The sequence below is a fragment of the Toxorhynchites rutilus genome, chromosome 2 (genome assembly GCF_029784135.1).
Source record: "Toxorhynchites rutilus septentrionalis strain SRP chromosome 2, ASM2978413v1, whole genome shotgun sequence".
NCBI lineage: Eukaryota > Metazoa > Arthropoda > Insecta > Diptera > Culicidae > Toxorhynchites > Toxorhynchites rutilus.
This window is the reverse complement of record NC_073745.1, coordinates 77,516,022-77,539,687: the sequence shown is the minus strand read 5'-3', so window position 1 is coordinate 77,539,687 and position 23,666 is coordinate 77,516,022. Positions and strand designations below refer to the sequence as shown.

At 36.9% G+C, this 23,666-nt stretch overlaps 1 protein-coding gene across 3 annotated transcripts in view; it reads left to right on the top strand.

Annotated features, from left to right (window-relative positions):
- LOC129764343 (muscarinic acetylcholine receptor DM1) overlaps positions 1-23,666 on the top strand; it is a 278,814-nt gene that overhangs the window by 60,184 nt on the left and 194,964 nt on the right. The window lies entirely within an intron of this gene.

The following is a 23,666-nucleotide window of genomic DNA, read 5'->3' as shown; positions in this document are numbered from 1 at the left end:
TCACAGTTATAACACAAGAAACGCGAATGAATTGAGAACACCCAATTTCTTGACATGTGCTTCACAAAATTCGTTGTATTTCAAAGGTATAAATGTGTTCAACTCGATGCCAAGACATATAACACTTACAGAATTTAAGAGGCACTGTATTTCACACGTGAAAGCTGTGTTTCATTAACAGCCGACCGATATATTTTTAAATTTTATGACGAAGATTGTTACTGACGAAGTTTTATACGAACGGATAATTTAATGTGGGATTTTTTTTGCAGTTTGTTTTTAATATTTTCAATGAACCTGAAGAAGTTTTTTTTGGACGGATTATATTTTGCAAACTTAATTTTTTAAATTATCTTTTTTTTTTAATTTGTATTTATGTCCTCTCTATTATGTCCGTCATGATCCTGGTGATGATGGACTATTTTTATTTTTATTTTGTTGTTTTATATTATATTAGTTAAAAAAAATAAAAGTAGTCTACATAAGATTGAGCGTCGCGCGCGTAACACTCAGATATAAAGGATATTAAATTTAAAGTTTTCTAAGTGCTGGTCTAGAAATTTTTCGTTAAGGAAATTTTCTCGATTTCTCTGGATGAGGATATTCATAGTCAATCCAATACAAGGCTGGCGGTTGTGCTTGTGCTCTAGTGGACCACTCGGCTGCAAGGGCCTCGTCGGGACCGTATCGGCTCTGTTGCGGACATGACTGAGTATTGGCTTGTCATTTGACATTGCAATTTTTTGAATCTGTAAATAAAATCAGTTCTTTGTTTTTTTTGTTTGCCTAACTGATTTCAATGCTGAAAAAAATAACTAAATTATCTTTTAGATAACTCGTCTTGCTCAAATCTCTGTAGGGAAGGAGGCGGGGCCATCATCATCATCATCATTTATTCTATAATTCAGGGCCCTCAACTGACCATCTTTGTGTGTTATTCTAGCTACTACGTACATGCATCAATCATCATGTAAAGGGTGTGTCACATCAAATTGCATCACGGAAAAAACGCTGTAGAAATTCGCCCAGTAGACCGATCCTTTTGAAAATTTTAGACAGTAAAATAAAAACTATTAAACAACTTTTGGCATTTTCTTTTTATTCATACTTCGAACCCAAGCCCGTATGCTCGCACCTTCCTCTTTACCCCGTCCATAAGGTTCTGTACAACGTCAGGTTGTAGTTTTTTTTGAACAGAAATCCATTTTCTCTTGAAGTCCGCCTCCGATTTGACAACTTTTGGGTTCTTCCGGAGGGCCTGCTTCATAATCGCCCAATATTTCTCTATTGGGCGAAGTTCCGGCGCGTTGGGCGGGTTCATTTCCTTTGGCACGAAGGTGACCCCGTTGGCTTCGTACCACTCCAACACGTCCTTTGAATAGTGGCACGAAGCGAGATCCGTCCAGAAGATGGTCGGGCCCTCGTGCTGCTTCAATAGTGGTAGGCAGCGCTTCTGTAGGCACTCCTTAAGGTAAACCTGCCCGTTTACCGTGCCGGTCATCACGAAGGCGGCGCTCCGCTTTCCGCAAGAGCAAATCGCTTGCCACACCATGTACTTTTTGGCAAACTTGGATAGTTTCTGCTTGCGAATCTCCTCCGGAACGCTGAATTTGTCCTCTGCGGAGAAGAACAACAGGCCCGGCAGCTGACGAAAGTCCGCTTTGACGTAGGTTTCGTCGTCCATTACCAGGCAATGCCGGTATACAGCTTCCGGGCTCGCGTCTTCCCCACCATGTTTTGCCTTTCGTTCCGGTTAGGAGCCTTCTGAACCTTGTATGTACGCAGGCCCTCCCGCTGCTTGGTCCGCTGGACGAATGAACTTGACAAATTCAGCTTATTGGCGACATCCCGGACCGAACATCTCGGATCTCGTCTAAACTGCTGAAATACGCGCTTGTGATCTTTTTCACTGACGGAGCATCCATTTTTGCCGTTCTTCACCTTCCGGTCGATGGTTAGGTTCTCGAAGTATCGTTTTAGTACTCTACTGACCGTGGATTGGACGATTCCCAGCATCTTACCGATGTCCCGATGTGACAACTCCGGATTCTCGAAATGAGTGCACAGGATTAATTCACGACGCTCTTTTTCGTTCGACGACATTTTTCCAAATTTACGAAAAATTGACAGTGAAGCATGGCCAACGTGATCTATACACTCTTATCTGATTATAAGCGAAAGCTGAAGATATAATTCCTAAAAATTAAATTTCTACAGCGTTTTTTCCGTGATGCAATTTGATGTGACACACCCTTTAATGGTGATCCCAGCCTCTCACTCCACATACGATCGATCTGCTGCATTGTTAATTGATGCTATTTATAAACACAACAATGGAAGCAACATATTAACAGTCCCGCTGTGTCCAACTGTGAACATTCGAAGAATAGAAATATTCTTACGCCGAAAAATGCGACATTTGTTGTGTATCGATAGAATAAGAATGAAAACTCTTACATCTAAATGGCTAATGCGTAGTAGATAGAAATATGTATCGATGATATAGAAATACTTTTACGCCTATATGGCTACTGTGTAATACACAACATGAGAAAAAAATGTACACGATAAATTCGGCTCTGTAACAGCTGAATTGCTAGATGAGCCTAGTAATAAAAATAAACAGATGGGATAAAAAAAAACATGTGATCTTTATTATGAAAAGTAATAATTATGTTGACATAATTTCATTGGATTTTGAACTAGAAAACGAAATGTAAATAATTATTTTATAATAACTTTTTGATAAACGAATTTCACATGTGAAAAAAATTGGGGACTTTGGGGAGACCATTCGAGTGCTGCAATGCATCGAGATCTGAAATAGAACTTTGTCTTTTGGAGATTCGTAATAAGTGTACCTATAATGGTAATAGTCATTGTCGCATGGAAAAAAGTGTTAAAAGGATTCAAATAATACTTCAATAATAATTTTTAAATAAAACTATGCCTCTAAATCTTATTCCTAGTATGCAATACTATGTCGTTGATTCTACACTCGACGGAGCGCGATGTCGAAATTTTTAAAATTTTAGTGATTTTAGAATAATTTTTTATAATAAATACTTTTTCAATAATGCGGTTATTCCCAAATCAGAAGGCAGTTTTGAGAATTCCAATAAATTCTGTACAAAACTCATTATTTATTATTCATTATCCATCAATTTTTGCCGAATTTTAGCTTTTGTTTTGAACGATTCTCTTAATTGACTTTCTTTTACGATAACCATGGCCAGATTGCCACATAATTTAAATGTGCAAAGAAGATCACCCAATTGTTTGTATTCAAAATTAAAAAAATAAGAACTAAAAATAAATAAGGGGATGATAACCTGAGAGAGGACACACTCAACTACAAACCAAAAAAGAATTAACAAGCATTACAAGTTCCGGTTATGATTTATCTTCTGTTAATGAGAAATTATTGTTCTTTGACATAGGACTATGTCTTTGATTTCCACATGGGTCACTCTACGAAAAATGTAACGATTTATTAAGAGTTTTCAAACAAATATTTCTCAAAATCGTTATTACCGACATATGTTGTGTTATATACCATTAGACATGAAATTTATCCAGCATTTTTTTTAGCTTAAAACATGAACAGTAAACATAGTACAAAAAGTTAACAATTTGAAGATTAAAATGTGTACGTTTTCCTTCGATTGCACTAACCGCTCGCTTTCATCCCCGACGCAACGAGCAATCTGAATTCGAGCGTTAGCTCACAACGTGAGTTGATACGTATAATGAATTATTCTCCATTTATCGACAATAGGCATTTATTAGTTCTTGTATTGTATGTTTCCCAATCAATTCGTGCTCAATTCACGTTTTCATCGTGTAGGTCTCGCTACTAACAATTTATGTAATTATTGCCCAGGATGTCATAATATCGAGCATGTTGTTTGGTTATGTAAAAAATGCTGATTTAGAAGATCGAAAGGGTATACTCCCGCATATCAGATTATAATAGCTTGAGTAGTCTCGATCTTGATATTATGCTCCCCATATATATCTTTCTAAGAAACCCGCTTCACTTCCTTGAATGCACATGCCCATTCTTCTTTTCCTTTCCTATACATGGCCATAGAATAATCAATATACATCACTGGGCTATAAAGTTATTACAATCAATATTCCGGACAACTTGGCGACGAAGGAGAAAATGAAAATTGAATAAACAGAAGAAAAGGGAAGTAATGGCTTTAATGGTATTTCTGTGTACATTTTTGAACAGCCCTCAACTAACCCTTAAAAGGATACAAGTTCATACAGGAAACGGTTTTTTTCAGGGCTTCCATTTGATGTAAAGAGATGTAAATGAGAAAAAAAAATTAAAAAGAGAAAATATTACCTATTTTGAAAATTTGCAACTATCACACACAATCACAGTCCTATGTCAGGATCCCGTCTGTGCCTCTAGACTCAGACCCATCAACTTTTTTTCTAATATCCGGTATCCGGCCGTATACCAAATATTGACCGGATAGGCAGGATACCGAATATCCGTTTCATCCCTAGATTGGACTGTTGTTATGTGCTTCCCGGTTGTAAAATAAATAACTGCCTGCTCCTCGTTGCTAGGCCTCTGTGCTAGCTGACAGGTGAATCACAAAGGCGTGAGGGCTGTGATGCAGTTTTCGTTCTCTTCAGGAACTAAACAAAGGATATTAACTCATTCACCTAAGATTTAACCCTTTGCGGTCGTTTTAAATTTGGGCATGGCTGCCGTACTGGTCGGAATTATTTTTCCTTGGTAAAACAGTGATACATGCAAGGTTATGAACAATTTACATATTTTTATTTTTTTTTGTGAACTATATATATGTATTAACTCTTTGTCGTCTGTCTGCTCTCAGTCACCATACCTTTTTTACCGTTCTGGTCGTTTGTCTGCTCTCAACCACCACATCAAGGAACAATGCTAATCTTATATTTTACTCAACCAAGTATTAGTTTATGCTTTTCCTAAAAGAAGCGTGATGTCTAGTGAACCTATTCACGAATCAATACGGTGCTCCTATGAGTAATAGACCACGGTACTCAGCATCAAACAAAGTAGTCACCAACACAAGACAACGCACAGTGCGTTGAATTTATAGGAATGTGGGAAAAAAAAGATAACAGCAGAATTTAGCCATTGTAACATTTTGGAGTGATGGAAAAGATTGTATCAGAACTACCGTTTGCATAAATGTATCATGTCATTTGAATAATCGCATAGGTGTCTCAAGCGAAAAAATCTTTGTTTATCTAAAGAATACGCAGAAATCATTATTCGAGTAATTGCTGGTTTAAATTATGTAGAAGTAGTTGTTTTTAAAGAGCAGAATAATTGTTTGCATAAGTGTTTTATGTCGTCTGAATAATCTCATGTTAAAAAATCTTTGTTTGTTAAAAGTGAAAAGTGCTGATCTCTTCGGAAACACATTGCTGGCATTAATGGATTATTGCACCAATGGCAAAAGTGTCTCATATTCAACGGATAATAAAAATTAATTTATGTATTGATTATACTTCACATTATTTACTGTTGGAGACTGTTCCGAAAGATTTCACACGAAGACGAATTATAAAATATAATTTTTATACAATTGTTAAGTTATACAGTTTGTTAAGTTAATTTTCAACAGAGTGGATCAAACAAATATGCTTCGGTCGGACACGCATAGTGCTATTTCACAACACTACTGAGCGTTTAAAAGCGCCCTATGATATGCAATTGCACAGCGTGAAAACGTGAGGTACAACCATAATAGCATAACAACCATCACATAACAACGTACAACCATAATAGGAGCAAGGCAGCTTTCGATAATGCGATAATTGGCACGTAGATGTATAATTGTACCAATTATGGTTATACAAAAATACATGTTGGTTTCGATAAAATCGTATAAATTGGTCGAATCACAACATCAAGAAGATTGTAATGTAGGCGTCTACACTGTGTTTGCCTCAAAACAGCCACTTCACAGAATAAAAATCTCATTATTTTGACCGCATATTGCTTAGTAAAATGCTAAGATGCAAGCATCAATGGGACACACTATCTTCTAACTAAATTTTTCAACAAAAGAACAATGTTTCGCATGGTATCTAATACCTATATCGACAAAGAAGTGATTTATGATGTTTAAAAATCATATTAGAGCCTTTAAAAATAAAATATGTTTTCTAAAATAATAAAAAACCCACTCGTATTACCATAATAGGTACTATTGCGATGAGAAATATTTCTACCCTAGTTGTACATCATATAGCGCCTAAGTAAAATACACACACCCAGCAGACTAGCGGAACAACTCGATGTGATTGTGTTTGGGTCGTGCTATTGGAAATTAATATGTACGGCAAGGGGTTAATGCAATAAACGTTTGTTTTCTCAACAAAAAAAACCGGTTCCATACCTGTACACATAGTAGGTAAGCTTACCACGAAATAATGACTTCCACTATTCAATTCAGATGATACTAGAATAAAAAATGGTTTCTGATCTGTCACACTAAAGTTTGCTTACACCAATTGCGTTAATTCGAAGCTGCGACAAAAGACCCTATAATGTTATTGAGAAAACGTTTAATCAAACAAGTCCCCGAGAGTCATTCCCAGAGATTCCTGATCCCTTCTTTGTGAATACTGATCCATGCTACGCCATCGCCCCTAATAGCACTCCAAACTTAATTAATTATTTACAAACTGCTGGTTAACTGGTTTGGCTCTCGATGCCGTGCTATTGTGTCGGAGGTACTGGGTGAAAAAAAAATGGCGGACAGCGGCTCCAATGGATTGTGTCAGTGGGCGAGAAAGTAAATTGACTCTAAAGCATTGTTTAAACACCGTCAGCCGTTCTCCCTGGTGTATGTGCGTTTGTGACTGTGTGTATGTCCGTATTTATCCTCCTTCACGAGCCAACCTTCTAGCGACGACTGGTGCTCGGGTCTTCAAAACGTGGGATTAAAGATATTGTTCGGGGGAAAGTTCTTCATAAAACGGTGCATCCCCGGGCGGCGTCGAGAAACAAGAATAAATGTTCTCCGGGCTAATTAAAAATATATCACATTTACCCTCGAGAACCTGACGCCGGGCCGGGCTCTGACAGAAGCACCGAGCACCGAGGCAGGAGAGCGAGCTAACAAGGGTTTTCAACTCGAGGTTTTGATCGGCGTTTGCTGTCACACAATTACCACGACACGAGCCCCAGATTCGGTCGGATTCTGGTGAGGCTGCTGGCAGGATGAGCGAAACCGAACGGAACGAAGGCGGAGAAGCAACACAGCGGGGAGAAAAAATATTCTCACTTGGCTTTCAGAGAATGGAATTAACGTCGCGAAAATCCTTTTCGCGAGTGCTTCAACGCGGGAATGAAATGCTTCTCAAGATGGTGAGTGTAGTTTAAAAAAGTGGAATCACGACGAAGTAGAAAAAAAAAAGTTGAGGCGCTTGGAATTTCTGACCCAAATGCTTTGAGTTGGTTGAAGCATATTTCACAACAAACGAACGAGATATGCAAACGGCAGCATCATATAGTAATGAAATCGTCCATATGCGAAGGGGGAGGAAAAGAACGCTTATGGCTCTGCCGTAAACCCACTTCCTCTTCCTCTGGTCATGCTGGGTTCTGGCGTTTTTATTCAGAGCTCCTTCGCCGTATGTGTGTACATAAGGATTGTAATTTACACAGCAGTAGGTAGCATTTTGGGGGCCGGAAATCCTCCGTTGCGACACTTTACTTTTTGGATAGAATACAAATTTAAGCGTACTTTTGGGAGCCTCCCCCACATAAAGCGTAAGTTTCGGGGGATTTGGAGTATCAAAATGGATGGATTTTTACCGTACGACACGAGCGATAGAGCAGTTCAATTTTTTTATCGCGTTGGCGTAAGAAATTAATACCAAGTATTTCAGACGTAAGAACGCAGATATTTCAAGCAATCGAGGGTGAATAATTCATTTCGGGGAAAATGAGTGCCTTCCTTTTGCTCTCGAGAAGTAATTCCAGGAGATTGTTTGGTGATTGAAAATTTACAGAGCAGAGGATTGACGTCAGCCCGCGTGATCTCACGATGCCGTTGTCTAATGATTTTCGACAACTTTTCGCTTGATTTCGTTGCTCAAACGACGAACGCGGCATGTGTATGTATTTACTTTACAAGAGCGGCGGCGGAGGGTGAGGGTGTTCGTGTGGATAAATTGCGACGATTTAAAAATCCAGGATTTCAGCAACACATCCCAACTTGAATTATGACCGCTGGTTTTTGTCTGTTTTGCTCCCTTCAGGTTTCTCGAGAGTTTTCACTGAAATTCATCCACTTATAAGATACCGAAATCGCATTTTAGCACACTATTTCAGTTCCATTCTAGCGTTCGCTTGGCATTGTGGAACACTTGAGAGCATATGATAAAGTGGTTAAACTGACATCACACGCGGCGGTGACACCCAAGGCTGTAAAACACAAAAAATACGAACACATTTAGTTGAAATTTCAAACTGAATTGGATTTATCAGTATAAAAGATGCGAGTCAGCGTATAATGCGGAATGCTTCATGCCAAATGGTATATGGTTGTGGTTAGGATCACATGGTGTCAGATGACAGAATTTCTCAACAGTTTTCAAATGCTTGTAGATATAGTGCATTGCACAATGGTCCAGGAGATGTATTTAAGTGGAAATTAGCATTTAGAGCTCGACAGTTATTCTCTAGACACAAACTGGCTTCGACAAAGTTGTTATATACAACAGACCGCTTATTTTTATGTTATCAAAAATAGGGTGACCAAAATTGTTGTTAAAAAAATCTAACTTTCTTATCTTTATAGATTTATAGATAGGGGTAAATATAGTTCGACAGTGTTGTAGTCCCAGTTATTTGAGACATCTTCGTAGAACAAAGTTTTTTTCTATCTCTTGAAGTAACCGATATAGCGCCTTTTTTCTAAGTTGCGTTAGGGTCACCATGAAAAAAACGGTTTTTTTGCTCTAACCTTTATATTTCAAATTCTACACACAAACTGTCTTCGGAAGACTTTTAGAACTTTCTAATACAAACAATTTTCGAGACAGAACTTGTCTATATCTTAACTTTACTAAAAGTTATTGATATTTCTTTCCAAAAAACACGCTTTTTTCATTTCTTTGTCATTCTTTCTGGGCAAACATAAAAAATTGAAAGAACAAACTTCACTCTATATAATATGTGGTTTTCGAAACTATGTTATTTTTTATGTTTGAGTAAATTGAAATTGAAATCATGAGTTTTTGGGTAAAAAAACCATCAATAACTTTGAGTAGGATTAAGATATAGACAAGTTCTGCATCGCAAAATGTTGGTAACGATAAACTCTAAAAGTCGTACGAAGACAGTTTTGATGTAGAATTTGAAATATAAAAGTTAAAGCAGAAAAAACACGTTTTTTCATGGTCACCCTAATGCAACTTAGATAGAAAGCGCCAAAAACAACATTGTGGGAGATATTTGTTCTTTAGACAAAAACTGACTTCAACAAAGTTGTTACATATGGTAGAGCGCTCATTATTATGTTATGAAAAATAGAGTGACCAAAATTGTCGATGAAATAAAAAATCTAACTTTCCTATCTTTATAGATAGCGATGAACATAGTTCGACTATGTTTCAGCCCCAGTTATTTTAAACAACTCTGTAGAACAAAGCTTTTTTCTATCTTTTAATATAATCGATTTAGCGCTTTTTTTGTAAGTTGCATTAGGGTGACCATGAAAAAATGGGGTTTTTGCTTTAATTTTTATATTTCAAACTAGCTAACCCGGCAAACTTCGTCCCGCCCATTTACATGATTAATTCTCGAGTAATGCAGAAATTTGTGTTTTATTTGTATAGCAGCCACCCCTAAGAGAGGGGGGAGGGGTATCTAACCACCATAGGAACATTCATTGCACCCTAAAGTTTCCATATGCCTAATTTGGTTTAATTTGCTTGATTAATTCTCGGGTAATGCAAAAATTTGTGTTTCATTTGTACGGCAGCCCCCTCTAAGAGAGGGGGAAAGAGTATCTTAACACCATAGAAACATTTATTGCATTCTAAAACCTCCACATGCCAAATTTGGTTTCATTTGCTTGATTAATTCTCGAGTAATGCAGAAATTTGTGTTTCATTTGTATGGCAGCCCCCCTTTTGAGTGGGGGAAGGACTGTCTAACCATCATAGAAACATTTATTGCATCCTAAAACTTTCACATGCCAACTTTGGTTTCGTTTGATTGATTAATTTCCGAGTAATGCAAAAAATTGTGTTTCATTTGTATGGCAGCCCCCTCTAAGAGAGGGGGAAGGAGTATCTTATCACCATAGAAACATTTATTGCATCCTAAAACCTCCACATGCCAACTTTGGTTTCGTTTGCTTGGTTAATTTCCGAGTAATGCAGAAATTTGTGTTTCATTTGTTTGGGGGAGGGGTCTCAAAATATCACGAAAACCTTCCCCGGCTCCAAAAACCCCTACATACCAATTTTCATGTCGATCGGTTCAGTAGTTTCCGAGTCTATAAGAATCAGACAGACAGACATCACTCCATTTTTATATATATATATATATATATATATATATATATATATATATATATATATATATATATATATATATATATATATATATATATATATATATATATATATATATATATATATATATATATATATATATATATATATATATATATATATATATATATATATATATATATATATATATATATATATATGTATACATATATATATATTCAGAGGACCGACGCATACCAATAGGTTATTGACCGTATTCCGGACCCAATAAAATTGATTCCGAACTATGGTGGAGACCCGAAAACACTCTCTACGTGGATAGAATCTGAAGAATCAAAGCTTTGCTATCTCAGACAAAATCAAATGGAAGTAGAAGAATTCTATACGCAATGTCGGACACTATTATCCGACATTCGTGCAAAAATTACGCTGAATGATGAAACAAAACCACACGCGAAAGTTATGCTTGAATCGTACGAGCTAATGATTACGAACTCCTTCATTGATGGATTACATGAACCATATTCGTCGCTTACTCGAGTTAGTAGACCAAAGGATTTACTAACCGCCTATCAAAATGCGATTGACTTAGTCAATGCCGTAAAGAGGAAGAAGGAAAAATTCCAAACCAGACCTTTTAGACCTGGGGAACAAAGGTCGATGCCACCTCTGATCCAATAGACATAAATTTCCTAACATTTCTGGTAAAGAAATGTACAGAATTGCATGTACGTTATATAACGGAACAATACACACATCTATTAATCTAAAACCTCGAGAAGTCTTTTTCGGCATTAAAAATGGCCAAGAGAGATCTCTCGATGCTACAGAACTGGTTGAATCTAGTAACAAAATATACGATGAAGCCATAATAAAAATTCAGGAAACACAGAAACACAGGCAACTAACCTATCACAACAAAAGCAGAGAGGATCCACCTGCTCTAGAAGAAGGACAACTTGTCCTAAACAAAACCCAAGGAATAAAATCGAAAACTAGAAACCCTTTCCAAGCAGTAGAAGTAGCCCGAGACATTAACGTAGCCTATAATGATGTCGACGGTCGACTTCTACACAAGGCTAAAATGAAGCGGATTCGAGAATAAAAACAATAACTTGAACATAGTTTGTAACTCGATTTTCTTTCTTTTTCAGAAACCATACGAAGACATACTTACCAGGCTTACCAGACGCTATCCCCTGCTCCAGAATTAACCCCAATAAGTAACCAATCTAACTAACAAAATTACTACCATGAAAGTGTTAATAACCCCCATATTAGCCATAATGGTACAACACTCCTTTCAAATAATCCAAATTACCTCCCTTAACGAAAATCCCGGGTTATTAGCACTTCAAAACGGAGAAAGTTACGTGAAAAAAGGAGAACATAGAATTTTCCATATAATCAATCCTAAAGATTATGATCAAACAATTGAAAGATTCTCTGTTCTGCTAAATGGCTTAAAAAACTTTGGAAATTTTTCGGAATTAACCTATAATGGAAACGAAATTTAGAAGTGTCAAAAGTCTATACAACGACCTTCAACCGCTGTCAAGAAATAAGAGAGGTTTGCTAAACTTTATAGGTAGTGGAATAAAAGCGATTACAGGAAATTTAGACAATGATGACTTGATATCAATTTCTAAAGATTTACAAGATTTACAGTTTAACAACAAGATGTTAATCAACGAGAATAACGAACAGGTAAAAATTAATTCCATGTTTCAAGATAAAATGAACAGAATCATTAAACAAATAAATGCTCAACATGAGGAAATAACGAAGAATATCATCCAGGCTAGATATCTAAGCAACCTCACACAAAGTATGAACGTTCTAAAAGAAATTATAAGAATAGGATACAGTCTAGATCATACAAAAAATCATCTCTCAGATATTTTCGAAGCAATGCAAGCAGCACGAATGAACTTTATTTCCAAAAGGTTACTATCACCAGGAGAATTAAATTTTGCAAGACAAATGCTAGATCAACAGAACATAACTATTTACAATACAGAAGAGATTTACGAATTCCTAGGGATATCTGCATTCTACAATAAGACAAAATTAATCTTCATAATTTCAGTTCCAATCATAGGAAAACCAATTTATATGAACTTTATCATAGAATCCTTACCACTAGTAGGCAACAAAGTTATAGAGCTACCGAAACCACTGGTCCTGAATAGCAACGAGAAAAGTTATTTCATCGATGAAGCATGTTCACGCGTAGGAAGCATCAACCTGTGTGAAAGGTCTCATTTAACCATAATCCCCCAAGAAGAATGCGTCACGCAATTGCTGAATGGAAGACCCGCTAATTATACGTTTGTACCATTCAGAAAAGCGTTCGAAATCAAACCTTTGACGAACAATCACATAATATTGAAAAACGTGAACAACGTGGAAGTTAAAACCAACTGCGGTATCAGCGACCGCAATCTCTCTGGAATATTTCTAATTGAATTCCACAATTGTACGGTGAAAGTCAATGATTCCACCTTCTCCAACATAGAGATCACAAGATCCGAACAATTGGCTATATTACCATTAGAAGGATTGAAGATTTCAGCAAAATACTTCGAGCAGTATACAGAAATTGAAAACCTGAACTTCACGAATCGACATCACCTCGAAACGTTCATCCGTGAGCGAAATATCCACACATATTCGTCAATTACCATATCCCTTATCTGCGTTCCGATCGGCATCATTATCGCTATCTACATAACAAAGAAGAAGGAAATCCAGGTGAAAATTCCAACCATAGGAATCTTCCAGAATCGAGACGATTCTTCTTTAAGGGAGGGAGAAGTCAAGGTCACAGCTGATAGCATCAACCTAGAACTGAACGAGCTGCAACAACAACAACAAGCGGTGGCTTCATCTTTACACGCGCTAGAACGGGCGCTGACGGTGTCATCGAAATCGGAAGCCTAGTCTCGGCGAACGACATAAACGACCGGTGTCATCACAACGGACGGCGGCAAAAGTAACTCGAGAACCCGCGGACGCAGCAAATAGCTGAGAACTGGTAGTTAGTAGGGCAACGATAGGGAAAATATGAATTAAAATAAATCACTTTTTGTCAGCAGCTCAAACTGGTAAGTCGTAATCTTTCGAAAACCTTTTCTTTCCTGTTTTTTAAAAACTCCCTCCCGTTCATCAAGAACGTTGTTGTTATATATATATATATATATATATATATATATATATATATATATATATATATATATATGCATATTATCGCGATTTACATGTTCCGAAAACTTTTTCTACTTTGAAACATGTCATGAACATTTCAAACGTTTTTACACACAAAAATGTTACGAATAAAACGTTACTTTTTTCAGGAGTCTTCTTTATAAAAGATAGAAGGTAGACGTCTTCGACAAACCTTCTAAAACCTTGTTTTGACATTAAACAAAATTTTGATTAGTTGTTATTTTTTCAAAGCAAACATGTAAAAGTTGTTTGCTGGAGAGACATTTTCCTTGTAAAAGTGCCCATCTCTCAATGTATGAACAACTTGTTGGAAATTGTAACGGCTATTCACAAATTTTTTTTTAGAATTTAAAAAAATATACCGTTTTGTCTAATACTCCGTACAGTCTCAAATTCTGAACACTTCATTTTTGAATGTAAATTTACTGAACTTTCATGTTCTAAATAATTGAATAATGAAAACCCTAACATTCTTTGGGGTATAGGCTTAATTTTTTACAGTTATTAAGGAATACAGGTATACCGCCTATAATTTATAATATTAAACATTTTCTAAAATGTCAAAGTCAAAACCAGTGATAAAATGTTTGCGTTAGTAAATTCCGTAAAAAAACGGAATTCGGAGCATCGGAAGTTTTCAGTTTTTGTAGGTGTTTTATCTATTTTGTTTGCTGTTTTTATGTTAAGTGCTAGAAAAGGTTAGAATCTACTATAAATGGATGAAAAATGATCTTTTATGCTGAAATCTTCATTAAAATTATCGTTCAAGTAGTGTTCGGAATTTGAATCAAGTTTCGACGCATAATTCAAATTTTTCAGAAAATTATTACTTTTGAACTACTAGACCGAAAAAAAATTAAAAAAATATGGCGCTCTTGGTCCCGAAACGATGTAAGCTATAGGAAACAAATATAATCAATAATTACGAAAACAAAATTCATTTCTCTTCAGAGTGTATTATTTTTTCAAACAAGACTAGCTTATTGGCTTTAATTTGATATGTCGATCATCTGATTCGGTCTAGTAGATCAAAAGTTATGATTTTTTGTAGTAGAAAAAATAGGAAAAAACGATTTTTCAGAACATCGGTCATCTTTGAAAAATAATAACTCAAAAACGAAAAAAAAAGCTTCCCTGGTTTCGAGATATGCTTTGTGAAAAATTCTCAGTTTTCCAGAAAAAATATAAAAAAATATAATGCCCTTGGTCCCGAGACCATGAAAACTATAAACAACAAATACAATCGATTATAACGAAAACATAATTCAAATTTGTAATTGTAAAATTTGCAGCTGTAGTGAAGACCAGCTAATTGGCTTTAATTTAATATGTCGTACATCTGAATTGGTACAGTGGTTCAAAAGTTATGAATTTTTAAAAAAAGTAATTTTTGGCAAAAATGAAAAAAAAAAAGATTTTTCTGACCACCCTAAAAGAGAAATGGTCACCCTAACAAAAAAATAAAAAAATACGACTAATGATTTGCTATAAAGAACAAAACTACCACTTTTGACGACAATCTGAGAAACACTATAATAAAGTTCCAATGATAGTTACGGGTTGATGTTAATAATATTTTTTATTATCTCACCTATTTTATTCTTATAGCCTTCGAATCACCTTGAATGAGAATCATCTGGTTTCGATACTCATGATGTTCTACATTCTGATGCAAACATCTGCATTATTAACATTGTTTATCTTTTTCTCACTAAAGCACAGAGAATATAAAATACAAAAGTGTGCTCATAAATGTCGTGAAAATTCATTTGCTTTGATTTTTTTAAATTTCTAAAAGCCTACAGTGGTAGACATTCGTTTAGCCGCACCCTATTTTTCCTCAATATTTTAAAAATAAGTCAATTCTTTGTACAGTTTTGTTCATAAAACACTATCATTGTTTATTTTCATCGAATTCATTTAAAAAAAAAGTATAAATTCACTTTTTGTTTTCTAAGTAGCTCAAAAATGTGGAATCAGGGTGGACATTCGAAAGTTTCGCTTCGATCTCACGACTTGCCGTTGACCTCAACTGTACCAATAGCAACTGTAACAGTCCGGACCATTCAAATTGAACTTTTTCGCCGGAAAATACAACATTTCTCCATTCTAGTTTCCATTCCATGTATTGGTGAAAATGAGATGGTTCTGCCTATGGATGGCGGTCAGTTTTGGCTTCCCTTGAGGTTTCTTCCACATGATGTTTGGTGACTCATTCAAGATGCGCGCAATATGCCTCTTCGTTACTGGAACAACCGATTCTGCCTTAATGTATGCGCAGGACATCGTTTCCTGGTTGCTTCGTGTCTTATTCGACCTTAAGGACGCAAAGTAACTTTGTTGTTCCCATTTGTTGGTCGTTATATCCCATATTTCTAGCACTATTCAAAGAAATTCCGTACCACTTTCTCAGATCGACCAATTTTTGTTACGATCGAGCGATTAGAAAACTTTTGTTCACTGAGTATCTTTATTATTTTCCGCCCCTCTTCCGTCAATAGAATACCTTTCGCTATTCCTTTCAATTCTACGTAAATCACTAATCTGACCAACTTCTTACGTTGCACATCTAATATTTATCTTGTAAATTGAACATTCCCAAGTATTTTTTCAAAAAAAAAAAACAGATACAGGCTTGGTGATTATGCGAAAACCTGATTTTTATGCCCTGCGGCTAAACGTATGTCTCGGGAAAAAACGACGTTTGAATGTTTATATCCACCGATGCCGCCTTGTGTGTGTGTGATTGTGACACACACGTCCTTTCAATAAAATTGACTTAAATATACTACCACTACAGCAAATAAGTATCCCGATAAAAAGAACATACGTAGTTGTTTTGTGAGTGTTTCAATTTTTTTTCAAGAGTAGCTAAACGAATGTCTATCACTGTATCTGAAAAAAAGCATCGATACGTTCTGGCACAGGATTACGTTTTCTAAAACATATGGGAAGTACAGTAAAACCTGTTTTTGTGCGGTTTTTTGTGCGATTTTCCGTTCTTGTGTGGTTTTTTTGTGCGATTTTTCTTGTGCTGTATATGAAAAGAAGCATATTTGGCGAAGTTGTCGTCCATTCAGTTTTTTTCGATGTTTTATATGCATTTCAGTGCGAAAAAGCATATTTGCGTCTCAATTATCCACTTCTGAAATCATTCCCCTCCTCCCATCAAATGCTCTAAGTTTTTCTAAGTTTTTGCATGACATGTATTCCAACAGCAACACGTTTCGATATGCAACTAAAAGCACAAAACAGCAACGCGCAACCGAAAAGGCAAAGTGTCCCATCGCAAAGCAGGGAAACAAAAGGAAATTGAACGGTGAATGACGTGGATTTGAGTTATTTTCTTGGGGGAAACTTTTTTTATGCGGTCCCTATCTACCGCACAGAAAAAGTTATTTTCAAAATGTCTACCGAATACGTTTTTTTAAAGCTACTTGTGAAGTTTTGCATGATTTTTTAAAGCGATTTTTTTATGCGGTCCCTATCCCCCGCACAAAAAAAAGGTTTAGCTGTACATATAAAAATATTTGTCTACTTTGATTTCATGATTCATGACGTTTTTGCACCAATCGATTTGGACACTACCTAACAATCTATTGGAATGCCATTGTAAAATTGTCAAAATATCGTTGAAAATAGAGCTTTTAATTTCCCATAAATTTATGTCGACCGCAAGGCGTTTCCCTAACCCGGTCTAGAAAATCGGTCTATTCCGTATTAGAAAAACACATTGCGGTCTAGACATTTATAGTTTCTTTTTTCGCATAACTCAACGCGAAAAGAAGGGATTAACTCAATTCAGAGAATATTGAACCATTGAAAATGCTGAATTCGCCCGCAACAAAATGACATTCACTGGAATCCGCCGTAAAACATAGCCTAGAAAGATTCAATTATGGAAGAAACCAAAAAATAAAACGAGGTTTGAACAATTTGAGCGACTGGATGACCAAACCATTTTTTTTACTGTTCTTTGAACTACGTTTTGTTAGCGATGGTTGAATTGCTAACTCAGATTAATTCGAAGACCTGGACACCTTATCTTATTCTCTTGAGTAATATATGCCAAGAATAATACATCCAATCTGATGTAGCAGGACACGACTTTGGGGATTTTGGAAAACATTTGAAGATATCTACGTCGCTGTTGAAGCTGTAGAAACAGATGCTCGGAATTGGGCGAGAACCAAACAATAGCTTTTAGCACCATCTACTAAATCATCAAATAGTTGAACGACGAAGGTTTGAATACAAAAAAGGAATTTAAATAAAAACATACCCGATTCGTTTATTTTGAATGAGAAATTATATCGAAACCATTCTGTTTCTTAACCATTAGCTTTTTGTCCCCTTTTCAAGCGTTGACAGTTCTCCAGTTTTTAAATTGTTGTCTTATCATGCTATATTTCAATTCATCGAAACCATTTCTTTTTTTTTTGTGCATTTGAAATATACTATAATGAAGTTATTTACATTACGCAATGTAAACATGCATGTCCTGGTAACTGAATAAACTTCCATTACACCTCAATGAAGCATTGTATTTTGAGTACAGTGTATATGCTTGCTTGCATACAAATTTAATACAGATTCCAAAACAGATTTTTTTAGAAAAAACGTAGATAAAAATATTTGTTCAGACCAAAAACATAGATTTTATTATGGCAACCCTGCTCGTAAGATGAGTTGGCATGAAATTCGTCTATAATGAAAAAGTGTCGGGATTCAAAAGCATTTCTGTACCTCAAAAGTGGATGCAGAAGAGTTAGCTGTTTTCGCAACAAAGTGTTGTTCCTCCTACAACATCTGTTTAATTGAAACTAAATGTTGCAGCAGCTGTTGTCATTTGTTATTTTCCCTTTTGAATGGTTCTGGGTTGAATTCTTTAAATCGATTTTGAAATTTGTTTCATGAAAGCCCTGAAACACAATGCGTCTCCACCGTAAAGCGCAGATGAAGGAAACGGATGGTAATTTCCCACAACGCTTGTTGCAAGAAGCTTCCCGTTGGGAGGGAGTTTAATCGTGTGGAATCGACCATTGAAATGCAGAAAAATAGACCCCCATATGTTATTTTCATTCTCTGGCAATCAAAATTTCGACACCATTAAATCATACTCTCGGTCCGGTAAAAGCATTCATATTTCTTCACGGAAATCATCCCAGTCGCTTGTGCTGCTGCTGTTGCCGCTATGTTCGGCCAAGCGAGATTAATAATTCTTGCTTAGCAGGTGTTTCAGCCTGATTTCACATACTGAAGCCCGGGTCCCGGCGTCTTTTCCGCTTGGATGATAACCATGGGAATAGGATCTGATACAGCTGCTTATTATGAATTTATTATTTATGAATGGTGTACAAGTCCCAAATTAGCAGGATCATTATTCATGTAGAATGATTTGCTTGTAGCGGTGGCGGTGATAGCAACGTGTTCTGGCTTAATTTATTATTGAAATTTAGCCTCGAGCGAGCGGATAATTTCGCTCCGCACTTGTTTCGATCAACTTTAACCGTTTCCGGGAACAAAACCTTCCGCGTGGGAACTAACTGTTGCTGTTTGCACGAAACTTTACCATCGATTAACTTAATTCGAAGTTTGTCACATTCGCCCACTCATCATCAGCTACAACCGGTTCCGTCATGCATCCTCGTTTGCCAGATTATTATAATTAACGTTCTCGAACTCTAGAGGCTGCCAAGTCCAGTTATCACAGCGTTTGCTCTATAAAGTTGTCAATGTCGAGCAAAGGCGAACCGGTACTGCAAGACGGCACTGATGCACTGGAACTACTGAAACTACTACCACACCGCTCCTTCGGACAACGTGAGAGGATAAGTTCACACTCCAGTCACGTTCATGTCTAAATGAAGGAAAACCCATTTTCCCGGCACTTGGCCAGGGCGAAGAAAACTGCGCCATTGTTATTTCCGCGTTCTGGTAGTTGAGTGGTTTAGTAGGGTATTGTGTTCTGCCCTTCGGAAGCTTAAGTTTGGGACGACGATGTAGGTTGGGGTTTGTTTTTGCATCCTGTTTGAAAAATTATTTTAACAACTCTGCTTACCGGCACATTCATAGAACTCAGTTTCATTAGCCGTTTTCCAGCATTCGTACATTGTTCATCAGAACAATATTAACCTACCGAACCGCTGTGGGAAAAAAATATGAAGACCCTATGGATGGCAAGTAAAACAAAAGAATTTCCAGAACACCACTCAGCCGGGAAGAGAGAAACATTTAATTCTTTCCCGTAGTGAGCAAGGAGAGTTCTCGAGAGGCAATTGTAAATACCCCGAAGAGGATAGTATGCAATAAAAGCAGATAGTGGGGAAAAGGATTTCGGTGTGTATTAAGTGGTGCTTTAGATGCGCAGCGCAATTACATATAATCGTTGAGATCATTTTCATTGCAACCAGCCAGCTGCTATGGGAGCTGCTGCTGCAACTTCGAAACTGTACTCAAAAGGGACGTGAGAACTTTGGTGTGAATTTTTCCCTTTGCTCTGTATTTTTTTCTACATTCTGTGGAGTGATCTTCGTATGGTTTTTTAAAGTTTTGAAACATTAAGATATGTATAAGACAAATCGATTAGAAGAGCTTTAAGCTCTGCTGCTGCTTGATAAAAGTAACTACTGAATAATCTCGCTCCACACAATTGAACATCTGGTGTTGTTCTGTTACTTGTTCTTTCAGCTCAGTCGGACTTTATTTACTGTTTTCGCAAAGACGTCAAAGTTTAAGTCTTCCGAAAACCGTAAAATCCCCCTAGAGGGGGGTGCATGAAATCGAAGTTTTGAAAAAAAATGTTAATGCCTAATGTCTTCAAAATGCATGAAACGTTGGGATCTACTGTCATTTCGATTTTTTGTCATCAAAATTCCGAAATTCAATTTTTGATACGGCTGTGCGACACTAGTAAATAAAATTCGATTTTGCTGAAATTTTGCATAGGGCATTTATTGGTGGGAATCAACATTTTGCAGGAACTCCCTTTTGAAAATTTTAAAGTCACTTTTTTCAAATACATTCATTGACACTCTCATGTGCATAGAATGCAACGAAGCAAAAATTGAAAACTCATAATTTTCTCTGAAATATATTTACGTAATTCTCGCAGCAGGAATTGTCGTTCCAATGGCAATTCGTTTTCATTAGTCCAAGTAATAACTTTTCCGATTCCACATAAGGTTGTTTCATTTGAAACCTAATTTTCGGATTCTTCAATGGAATCAGTCGGTACCTCGTCCCAAGCCTCGGTTACCCAAAACATAGCATCCCTAATGTTTATTCGCTTAACCATGTCATTGAACTCTCCTTGACTCTTGGATACCAAGCTTTTGCTCACGCATAAGCCTTTGCTTGCAGTTGAAATTGACCATTTGAATAATATTTTGGTCCATGAGCTGTAACAAGGCGATGTATTTTTTTCGATTCTCAAAACATGACCCCTATCCCCAGGGAGCGCCAGGCAATTTCAGGCTACGACACTGCAATATATATATACAAATGGGTTTCTGTCTGTCTTTCTGATTCTTATGGACTCGGAAATTACTGAACCGATCGACGTGAAAATTTGTATTTAGGGGTTTTTGGGGCCGGGGGAGGTTCTTATGATAGTTCAAGACCCCTCCTCCCTCTCCAAGGGGGGGCTGCTATTTCTTCCCCTGTTGGGTGTGAACCACTGCGTCCATTATTTTGAACTATTGTGGTTTACAACTTTTTTACTACACTTCAAGCTTATCTACTACTTATTGATGAAGGAGTAGACTGAAAGCTATAGCGAGATAGGTGCCAATCAGGAATAATCTGTTTGATAAAATTTATAATCCTGATCGGCGACGCAGACCAAATTTCTTTGGGCTCCAGAATAGCTTCATCAAGGTGTTGAAGTATGCGTCTAGTTAGAGCTCCGCATTTACAGAGCAAATGTTCCGAGGGTTCGCTTTTGCTAGTATTTACTCGGACAGTGTCCTGTTACAAGACCAGTGAATGTGCTGAAGTCTTTCTTACTAAGGCTTAGTAGCTGTTGAGTAATTTTAATACTCGGCGTAACAAATTTTTTCGCCTGTTTTGAAGTCATCCAATTGGCTGTCACTTCCCGGTGGGACATTTATTCAGCTCACTTTTCAACACACAATCAGAAAGTCCACAGAATGGGTTTGGATCAGTGAAAGGTGAGCCAGGACTCCAGTACAATTGTACCAAACTTATCTGACTTAATTGCCGTAAAAGGGAAATGCATTCCCAGACAATTTTTGAAGAGCATTGAAAAGCATTTAGAACTTTCAAACAAATTTTCATACAAATGAAAAAAAAAAATTCTGCATAACTAAAAAACTAAGCAAGTAAACATAACAAAATTTGGTATGTGGAGGATTTAGGAGGCAATAATTGTTTCTATGGTGGTTTGACAATCCTTCACCCTCTCTGAAGGAGGGGGGGGGGTCTGAATAACTCGAGAACTAATCAAGCAAATAGAATTAAATATGGCATATAAAGGTTTCAGGGATCGACAAACGTTTCTATGGTAGTTCGACACTCCTTCCCCATTTCTTAGAGGGGGGGGGGTCTGCTATACAATTAAAACACTAATTTCTGCATAACTCGAGAAATAATCAAGCAAATGGAACCAAATTTGGGATGTGAGGGTTTTTGGGGTACGAGGAATGTTTCTATGATGGTATGACACCCCTCCCTCCTCTGGAATGGAGAGGGGGTTCTATAAAAATATTACACATATTTCAAACAAACATGACAATTGAAAATTTTCGGAAAACTTTGAAGGAAAATGGGAAAATTCGGGAAATTAAATTTCCATATGTTCTACAATTACATGGTGACAAGCGTTGTTAGTCCATTTGAGCGTTTTGAGGCATCCCTAAACCATGTCCGATTGGGATGAAATTTTGCACATGTCATTTTTTTTTGGCCCAATGAACAAAATGAACAATGAATAATGAATTGCATACTTTAGTGATCAAATTTGAGTCAACATTTTCGCGGATGTTTCCGTGACAACGAAGATATCGCAGCCACAAGTGAATCCATCCGAAACGACCCAAAGCGGTCAATTGCACGGCGTTCTCAATAATTAAGCATCTCCCAAACCTCATTGTGGCTTGTTTTGCGAAAATATCTTGGGCTATATCCTGACAAGATCAAATTGACTCAAGAACTAAAGCCACTTGACCATATGAAGAGCTGAAATTTCTCCAATTGGGCTCTGGCGAATCTTGAAGTAAATGATGATTCTTATCACAAAAGCTTCTAAAGCGATGAGGTTAATTTCAGGCTGAATGGCTTTGTCAACAAGTAAAATATGCATTATTGACTAAATGCAAAGTCATGTGTGCCATGAACCCCATTGCATCCGCAAAAAATGCTGTTTAGTGTGAGTTTCATGCCGTAGAACGTGATTTGGCCGTATTTCTTCGTCGATGAGAGCTATCGTCATGTTACCGTCAATGGAGAGCGCAATCGCGAAATGTTGGAAGACTCTGTTTGGCCAGAATTGGATCTTAACATCAATTATATGGGGTTTCAACAATACGGTGTCATTTGCCACAGTTAGTTTGGTGAATGTGTTATGTTGAGAAATGGACCCGTCGATTGGTCACCTCGTTCGTACGATTTGACGCCATTGGATTTCTTTTTATGGGGCTATGTCAAGTTACTGGTATATGCCAACCAGTCAGCAACTTTAGTCTAGCTCAGAAGTGTGTGACCGAGTAGTGGAAAATAGGGTCCAACGGATCGATTGTTGTAAACGTGCCCGTGGTGGTCATAAGACCGAAATCGAATTTCATTCTTTAAATATAAAAGTTTAGTTTTTTGACGGAGGACTACGTCTTTCATTTCTGTACCGGGGTTGTAAGTTCAAAGTTTCGAAAACG